At 40.5% G+C, this 9,643-nt stretch overlaps 1 pseudogene; it reads left to right on the top strand.

Annotated features, from left to right (window-relative positions):
* The first annotated feature begins 6,513 nt into the window (after positions 1–6,513).
* On the top strand, positions 6,514–7,950 carry LOC136148463 (nucleosome assembly protein 1-like 1; annotated as a pseudogene).
* The last annotated feature ends 1,693 nt before the right edge of the window (positions 7,951–9,643 follow it).

Here is a 9,643-nt window from a genome sequence, read left to right as displayed (position 1 = left end):
AGGAGACATGGGTCTGATCCCTGATACAGGAAGATCCCACATGCCTTGGAGCAGCTAAACCACTGTGCCACACCACTGAGCCTACGCCTAGAGCCCGTGATCTACAGCAAGAAAAGCCACCTGTTTGAGAAGCTCACCTACTGAAACTAGAGAAAAACCTTAACAGCAATAAAGACCTAGCACACCCAAAAACAAATAAATGAATAAAAAGACTCTTAAAAATACATTAATAGCAGTCTTAATTTTCCTGTTATTTTTTGTTAACCTACAACCCCCTCAACCTTTCCCTCTTCAAGTGAGGCATTCACTGCCATGGAGAATGGATGTTATTGCAAAAACAGAAAAAAAAGATTTGAGTTTCAAAAGCTTAGCTTTGAGTATACTTAAGGCATGAACAATATGTTTGGACTGATGTCTGGTGAGTGAGGGGTAGACATTTTAGCTCTAGCTGTCTCTAGATTCCCAAGATTTGGGTGAGGGGTGGAGAAAAGTAGAGGGCTTCCTTGATAGCTTAGTTGGTAAAGAATTTGTCTGCAATGCAGGAGACCCTGGCTCGATTCCTGGGTTGGAAAGATTCCCTGGAGAAGGGAAAGACTACCTACTCCAGTATTCTGGCCTGGAGGTATAAAAATGGAGGGGAAGGAAAGAATGAGTGTATGTGGTGACTTGGTGTCAGGTGATGGGGGTGTGTTCTCAATCATCACTCATCTGGTGGTGAGAGCACTTCCTATTCAACTGGGGAAGACAAAGAAGAAAGACATGTTGAGCCTCCGGCCCAAAATGGCATCCTAGAGCGGAGAAGTGGGAGGGACCAGAGAAGTGGCTGCCTGTGTGATAATTTGAGGCTTGCGGAGTCCTATACAGTCTCCTGGTCTTATCCAGGTTCAGTGTGGTGCTGAAAAGTTAAAGGGTTAGTCGTTCAGTCATGTCCCACTCTTTTCCACCCCATGGACTGTAGCCCACCAAAATTTTCTGTGCATGGAATTCTCCAGGCAAGAATACTGGAGTGGGCTGCCATTCCCTTCTCTAAGGGGTCTTCCCCACCCAGGGATGGAACATGTGTCTTCTGCATTGCAGAGCTGTGCCTTAGAATTGCCCCTCAGTGGAGCCTGACTGCAGCTGAGAGAGCTGCACCCAAGCTTTCTGTGCAGATGAGGGGCAACCCTGGAATGGCTTTGATGGGTAAGTGAAGTCCTGATGGAACAGAAATGTCTCAGCAGTTGCCAACCTGAAGAGATGATGTCCCCCCTCTCACAATGATTCGGTTTGAACCCTCCCCTCAGATTTACACACACCCCTAAAAATGGGGGTAGTATCCTGATAGATTGTGATTCAGTGTATGCTCTTTCAGCATAAAGGGAACTTGCAATAGAAATCAGATTAAGTTGTAGAAAAATAAAGAAAATCCCATTCTGGGCATGTCTGAGTTAGGGGACTGCACTTTGCAATTTCTGCTTAATAGTGATGCATTTGCAGGTGGCCCCTGTCCCTGGCTTACAGCAAGGTGTCACTTTTATAAGGCAAAAGTTTACATCTTCTATACAGGGACATGAGTTTTTCATCTGAAGCTACCGGATCACCCACTTTTCAATTGCTCCTATATGTGAAATCACTCTTACTGAGGATCTGGAAAAACACATCAATTTAATTTATATTTACCTTCTGTATTGCTCAGATTTTGAAGGAGTGGTGGTGGTCAGAGCAAATTCTAAGCCATCATGATTTTTGCAAATCTGAAGAACTAGAACAGCCTTGGGATATATATGGGTCAAAGGTCATCTGTGCTATATCTGACATCATAGAAAACTGGTTTAAACACAGTTTGTTTTGTGAATCTTGTATAAAATTTTGAACCTACTCTAAATAAGAGAATACTATGGTGTGCCTCCATGTTCCCATCCCGTAGCTTTAATCATCAACATGCTGCCAGTCTCAAACTATTAAATTTTGAAACAAGCAATGCTTCATTTTAAAAGTGAGGAAATGGGCTTCCCTAGTGGTCCAGTCATGGGGAGTCCTCTTGTCAATGCAGGGGACGCGGGCTCGATCCCTGGTCTGAAGCCCCCGCAACCTAGAACCCACACTCTGCAACAAGAAGGGCCATGAGAGACGGAAGCATCTCAATGAAGAGCAGCCTCCTCTCGTCCCAGCTAGAGAAAGCCCTCACACAGAAACGAAGACCTAGCACAGGCAAACACAAATAAAAATACATAAATAAATGTGAGGAAATGCCGGGCTGAGGACATATCAGTGATCTGCCTAGTTCTCTGAAGTTATTTGGTGCACTAATCAATAGTCAATATTTGATCATCATAACATTCCACAACCCAGACATTCTGGATAAGCAGGAGGTCATCTTACAACGATAATTTAGCCTGACTCCCCCATAGCATAGCCTTGTCTCCCCTGACCGACAGAGATTATACTGTATTTCTTAAAGAAAGCATTTTCAGTTAAGTAGTGTACCTTCCAGTCTGATGCGATTATGCTATGTCGTTGTTTTTTTGGTCAGGTATTTTGATCTCTGTTGCAATCACCAGGCCATGTAACAGCATGCTAATGCTAGCAGGAAGCGTTCTCTTCTGGGTACAAATAATCATATCTCTATCTACATCTGAATACATCTCTTCAATATTTAAATGGTATTCATGTTTTATTAGCATTTCACTTGTTTTAAACTGCATTCCTGTTTCCCATTAGAGGTAAGGGTGGGAGAGGAAAAAGATTTTATGGGAGAAGTTGTGTGTGTGTGCTTAGTCATGTTTGACTCTTTGTGACCCCATGCACTGTAGCCCGCCAGGTTCCTCTATCCATGGAATTTTCCAGACAAGAATACTGGAGTGGGTTGTCCTTCCCTTCTCCAAGGGATCTTCTTGGCCCAGGGATCGAATCTAAGTCTCCTGCATTGCAGGCAGATTCTTTTCTGTCTGAACCACCAGGAAAGCCCCACGGAAGAAGGTAGGTTGTGTTGAATCTGTGTCCTTTTACTGTAACCAGAAAAACAAGACAACCATCTCAATATAAACTTTGAAGAGAAAATTTTGCTGTGTGAAATCAACTCATCACCTGAAATGAAGTTTGAGGTCTGTCTTACTGGTGACCCCAACAGTCATAATTCTTAATCTCCTGCTTACGGAATATTTTAAAAAACACACCACAAATTGGGGAAGAGAGTATAGAGAATCATTCAAATCTGAGACCAAATTCCAGCTACTGAACTGCCTGCCTGTGTGATCTTGGGCAAGAGGCCTAATTCTCTATCCTGGGCTATAAAAATGGGGATAATAAAGATGTTGTTGTGACGATTAAATGAGATGATGTGTGCGAAGTGGTTAGTGCACAGAGTACTTGGCACGTAGACTGCTTACTAAATGGTCATTGTTTTTGTTATCACTATCATTTGGCAGGTTTGTGAAATGGAGATAACTCTAAGGTAGAAAAATCCTTTGAAGAGAAGAAAGACAGAACCTGGACTGACTCTAAACCTACTCGCTACTGAGTGATTGAGATATCCAATATCCACACCAGAGTGGGTAACACAGCAATACAATTTTCTGTGATGAAATTGCTTGTTTCAGCCAGAGGGTGGGGAAGAAAATAGAATGAACTTGTGTTTGCTATTTTATTGCATCCAGTGAAACACACATTTGTTGAGCACAAAGGAGGAACAGGTGGTGTGGTTGAGAGAGGAAAGTGTGCAGAATTCAAACGGGCAAGGATTAGCTTGAATTCTAGCCTTCCCTCTTCCCAGCTCTCATGGGGCCTTGACAACTGGATTTGTGAATCACAAATGCTCAGTGGCATTGACAAGCCAGGACTAAGAGTGACAGTGGCTGAGTGGCATGCCTCCAGGAGAGGGCAAACCCGTACGATGCTCCCACGAAGGGAGAGAGCAGTGGTACTGCCCGGTGCGGATGTGCTTACCTGACTCACTGCTTATTAGCCTTACAGCCTGGACCGCGTGTGACTGATTTTCATCATTTCCTTGGTGTCTTGTTCGGATCAGGCTACTATAAGGAAATGTCATAGACCGAGTGGCTTAAACAACAGAAATTTATTTCTCAGAGTGCTGGAGACTGAGAAGTCCCAAATCGATGTGCCAGCAGATTTCAGCTTCTGTGGGAACTCTGCTCCAGGCTTGCACAGTAGCCATCTTCCTGTAACCTCCTCATCTACAAGAGAGAGAAAGAGAGAGCTGTGCGGTGAAGGGTGTATGCATTTAAAACACATCAGACTTACCGATCTTTACCTGCTCACTGACAGAGCACAAGAATGCCAGGCGCCTCAATCAGTACTACATGCTGTCAAGCTCTCAAGTTTTTGCGAATGTGATGGGGATAGAAAAAGATAGCTCATATGGTTTTAATTTGCATTTCTATAATTACTAGTAAGGTTGAGCATCTTTTCATCTGTTTATTGGACTTCTTTGCTTTTCTTCTATGAATTGCTTGTTTACATCTTGAGCTTACTTCTCTGCTGGGATATTTGTCTTTCATAGCAATTTGCAGAAGCTCTTTATACATTCTAGATACAAATCCTTTGTTTGTTATACATGTTACAAATATCCCTATTTGTCAGTTGTCTTTTTAACTTAGTTGATGGTTTCTTCCATTGCTCAGAGGTTATGATTTTTTGTGTGACCAAATCTGCCGACTGTCTTTTTGTCAGTCGGGGAATTCTTGGGCCTGACTTTTGGAATGCTGGAATATTAAAACTAAGGTATCCCCACGTCAGAGGCTGGATAGTTCCTTGAACTGAGAGTCTATGTTTTATTTTTGACTCTTCCCATCAATGGTGGTGTGTTTTTGCTTGGGAAAAAAAGGTTACACACACACTCAACCAAAACTTGGGGCACTAATCTTTGCTCATGTCAGTTCAAAAACAGAAACAAAACAAGATCAGACAAACCCTAGAGTATTCGAGTCTCATAGCAGACAGTTTCATTAAATACACATACATACACACAGACAGAATTCTCTGTGAATATAAAATTTGTAATAAGAATGAAAGGCCAGAGTGTATGCTGTGTGTAATGTAAATACCTGTTTCTTAAAAAACAAGCACTTAGGACTTCCCTGGTGGTCCAGTGGTTAAGAATCTGTCTTGTAATGCAGGGGACATGGGTAGGTTCCACATACTGCAGAGCTACTGAGCCAGCCCCCAAGCCATAACTAGAGAGAGTCTGCGTACTGGAACAAAAGATCCATGTGATGCAACGAAGATCCTGTGCAACAAAAACGTGACTCAGCCAAATAAATTTTAAAATCTTTTTTTTTTTAAAGAAGGCAAGCACTTAAAATGTACTGTGTATTCTATTGTAATCAATGAACAATATTAAAAACTGCCAATCTATGAATAGGATGATATTTTTGATATTTCTTAAACTGTAAGGCATTAAACTGTAATTCAGCAATGATAGACAACTTTGTAAAAGGTCAAAGAGCTAGCTGGTAAGTGGCAAAACCAGACCTGAAACCCAGGTGTTCTGACACCAAGCATAGCGCCAAGCATATTCTGGACTGTGTTCAAACAGAGTCAAGGGAGTGGGGGTGATGGTGTCTATCTGGGTGCATTTTTTGGTCTCTGTATCTTAGATGTGGTGTGTGTATCTGTGTATCTCTGTGTTTGTCTAGATATATGCATGTGTGGAGAGAGAGAGAGAGAAATTTATTTATTCTAAGGAATTGACTCTTGTGATTGTGGAAGCTGGCAAGCCTAAAATCTGGAGGGAATGCTGGTAGTCTGGAGACCCAGGGAAGAGCTGATGCTGCAGTTCAAGTCCATGTCAAGTCAAGTCAAGTCTGCTGGCAGAATGCCATCTTCTTCAGGGGAGGCTGGACTTTTTTCTCTGAAGGACTGATTGGATGATGCCCACTCACATTAAGAAGAGTCCTCTGCTTCACTCGCTGTCTACTGATTTAAATGTTCATCTCATCCCAGAAAGTACCTTCACAGAAATATCCAGAATATTGGCCAAATATCTGGTTACCATGGCCTAGTTAGGTTGACACATGCACTTAACCATCACAGAGAAGGAGCTGTGTTTTATCAAGTGCATTTTGGCATATATTGTATGATTTTTCTCCTCTGTTACTATAGGTAATTTTTTCAATAGGCTTTTTTAATATTAGACTTCCCTTGCGTTCCTAAGAGAACTCACACTAGTTTTCACCCACTTTATTTCCAATGCTTTAAAAGATTCACAGTAACAAGTTTTGGCATGGATACTGGAACATGAATATAAAGTGGTAAAATCTTCTTGGAGAATAATTTGACAGGATCCATAAAAAATTTTAAGTACATCCCTTATGACCTATGAGTTCTAATTTGTTTACCCTGTATCCTTGAAAATACCTTTGCATGATGGGCAAGGTTGTTTACTATTGTGTTGTATGTGGAGTGACAAATTGGAAACAATCAGAATATTATTAGGAAGGGGATAAATGAATAATGAAATATCTGAGGACTGGCAGAGTCAAAAGAATATGTTTGTTAAAAAAAAATTTATCCTTTTTAGCGCCATCTGCTCGCGGCGCCGCCTCCTGCTCCTCCCGCCGCCGCCCTGAGTCACTGCCCGTGCAGCTCGGGCCGCCCGGCTCCCCGCGCTCGCCACCAATATTTGGCATTTGTACAACATGGCAGACATCGACAACAAAGAACAGTCTGAACTTGATCAAGATTTGGGTGATGTTGAAGAAATAGAAGAAGAGACTGGTGAAGAAACAAAAATCAAAGCGCGTCAGCTGACTGTTCAGATGATGCAAAATCCTCAGATTCTTGCAGCCCTTCAAAGAAAGACTTGATGGTCTGGTAGAAACACCAACAGGATACATTGAAAGCTTGCCTAGGGTAGTTAAAAGACGAGTGAATGCTCTTAAAAACCTTCAAGTTAAATGTGCACAGATAGAAGCCAAATTCTACGAGGAAGTTCATGATCTTGAAAGAAAGTATACTGTTCTTTATCAGCCTCTGTTTGATGAGCGATTTGAGATCATTAATGCCATTTATGAACCTACAGAAGAAGAACGTGAATGGAAACCAGATGAGGAAGATGAAATTTCGGAGGAGCTAAAAGAAAAGGCCAAGATTGAAGATGAGAGAAAGGATGAAGAAAAAGAAGATCCCAAGGGAATTCCTGAGTTCTGGTTGACCGTTTTTAAGAATGTTGACTTGCTCAGTGAACATGATGAACCTATTCTGAAGCCCTTGAAAGATATTAAAGTGAAGTTCTCAGATGCTGGTCAACCTATGAGTTTTGTCTTAGAATTTCACTTTGAACCCAATGAATATTTCACAAATGAAGTGTTGACATATAGGATGAGGTCAGAACCAGATGATTCTGATCTGTTTTCTTTTGATGGACCAGAAATTATGGGTTGTACAGGGTGCCAGATAGATTGGAAAAAAGGGAAGAATGTCACTTTGAAAACAATTAGGAAGCAGCAGAAACACAAGGGACGTGGGACAGTTTGTACTGTGACCAAAACAGTTTCTAATGACTCTTTCTTTAATTTTTTTGCCCCTCCTGAAGTTCCTGAGAGTGGAGATCTGGATGATGATTCTGAAGCTATCCTCCCTGCAGACTTTGAAATTGGTCACTTTTTACATGAGCGTATAATCCCAAGATCAGTGTTATACTTTAATGGAGAAGCTATTGAAGATGATGACAATGATTATGATGAAGAAGGTGAAGAAGCAGATGAGGAAGGGGAAGAAGAAGGAGATGAGGAAAACGATCCAGACTATGACCCAAAGAAGGATCAAAATCCAGCAGACTGCAAGCAGCAGTGAAGCAGGATGTATGTGGCTTTGGGGATAACCTGCACTGATCTACCTTCTGCTTTCCTGGAAAGGATGAATTTACATCATTTGACAAGCCTATTTCAAGTTGTTTGCTTGTTTGCTCATTTTCGTTTTTTCAGCCTAAAATAAAAATGTCATATAATTTTAGTTCTCAAAAAGAAAAAATTATTTATTTATTTATTTTGGGCTGCACTGGGCCTTCTTTGGTACAGGCAGGCTTTCTCTAACTTTGGCAAGCTGGAGTTCCTCTTTACTTGCAGTGTGTGGGCTTCTCCTTGAGGTGGCTTCTCTTGTTGCAGAGCATGGGCTCTAGGGCATGCAGGCCTCAGTAATTGTGGTGCATGGGCTTAGTCTGCAGTATGTGGAACCTTCCCAGACCAGGAATTTAACCCACGTGTGTCCTGTGCTTTGGCAGGCAGACTCCCAACCTCTAGACCACCAGGGAAGTCCAAAAGAATCTGTTAAATCTATGTATATACATATCACCTGCTTACAATCTTCTGACATTGATAATTCAAAATGAAAGCAAATTTCAGAAGTTAGCATGAAATAACATCACTTATATTTTTTTTAAAGTCCAAATTTCTGTATGCACATAGTGATATAAATGCAAATAAAATAATTTAAATGATTCGGGTAACACATGAGAATTGTCACCTCTGGAGGGGTATTGTTAGGGAGGACGGCTATTTACCTGTATTGTTTGCATCTTTTACAATGAGTAAGGACTCATACATTACTTGCATAATTTCAATTTAATATTAAAAGGTAAAAATTTACAAATTACGCTTTCATGTCAAATATTAGAATTTAGTTTTGAACTTTGACACATCAACTTGGTATATTAAAAGACACATTATGAAGTAATTGACATAATATTTTAAATTTATATCAAAAAATTAAATAGTGAATTCTTATATTATTTTAAGGTATAAATACAATGTCTAATTGCTAGACAAACAGTGAATGTATTTTATATCTGATAATGGAGCTTCATAAGAATTTTCTCCTAGTTTGGATAGCACAAGTAGAAATGAGGCCCAATTTTAGCTCACATGTTACTAATTTGGAAAGCAAAGATAGATTACTCTTTCACAAAATATTAGTTTTGTTACAAAACCATCCACAACAGGCTGGGCTTTGTGCCTCAATATTTCACAGTAATAACCAAGGGGAGAGAGAGAGTAATAGCAATATGATTTAAGAAACATAGTTTCATATTAAAAAAACTAACCAACAAGTGGAAATATTTCTTTACAATTTTATTAAAGAAACTCAAATGTCTTTTAGATAATCAAAAACTGAAAATTATCTTCTGATACTTTTATTGCACTGATCAAAAACATATACAGCTTTCATGAAAAGGTTTTTTGTTTTGAGAGAAAATATAGCATATAAAAATAAAACAATCTCACATTTATTTTTATTCTTATGTATGACTTTAAGCTTATTTTTAATAACGAAAAAACAAACAACTGCCTTGCCTCGATGTTTAGATGTTGAGGGCAACTTTCTCAAGATAATAATCTGTTCCCAGTCAGCTAGATCCCTGGACCGTTGACAGTGACATGGATCCAAAGTCATTCTCTCTTGAGAAGGACAATGAGTTCCCCTTACATTTATATGGTACTGAATGTGTGCCTCCCCCTCCACCCTCCATCCCCCCATCCTCCATCCCTACCTCCCCACCCCTGCATCTGTCCACCTTACCTGATTCTCTCAGACCGCAATTCCCTTCATAACCTCACATTTTACCCCTCTTCGTTTAAATACCTAAGTCAGAGTCAGCTCTGTGATAACTTGTGCAGTTGCTCAGGTTACCACACTCAGGAGAGTCCCA

Source organism: Muntiacus reevesi, chromosome 17 (assembly GCF_963930625.1).
Source record: "Muntiacus reevesi chromosome 17, mMunRee1.1, whole genome shotgun sequence".
Taxonomy (NCBI): Eukaryota; Metazoa; Chordata; class Mammalia; order Artiodactyla; family Cervidae; genus Muntiacus; species Muntiacus reevesi.
This window is presented reverse-complemented; position numbering and strand designations above follow the sequence as displayed.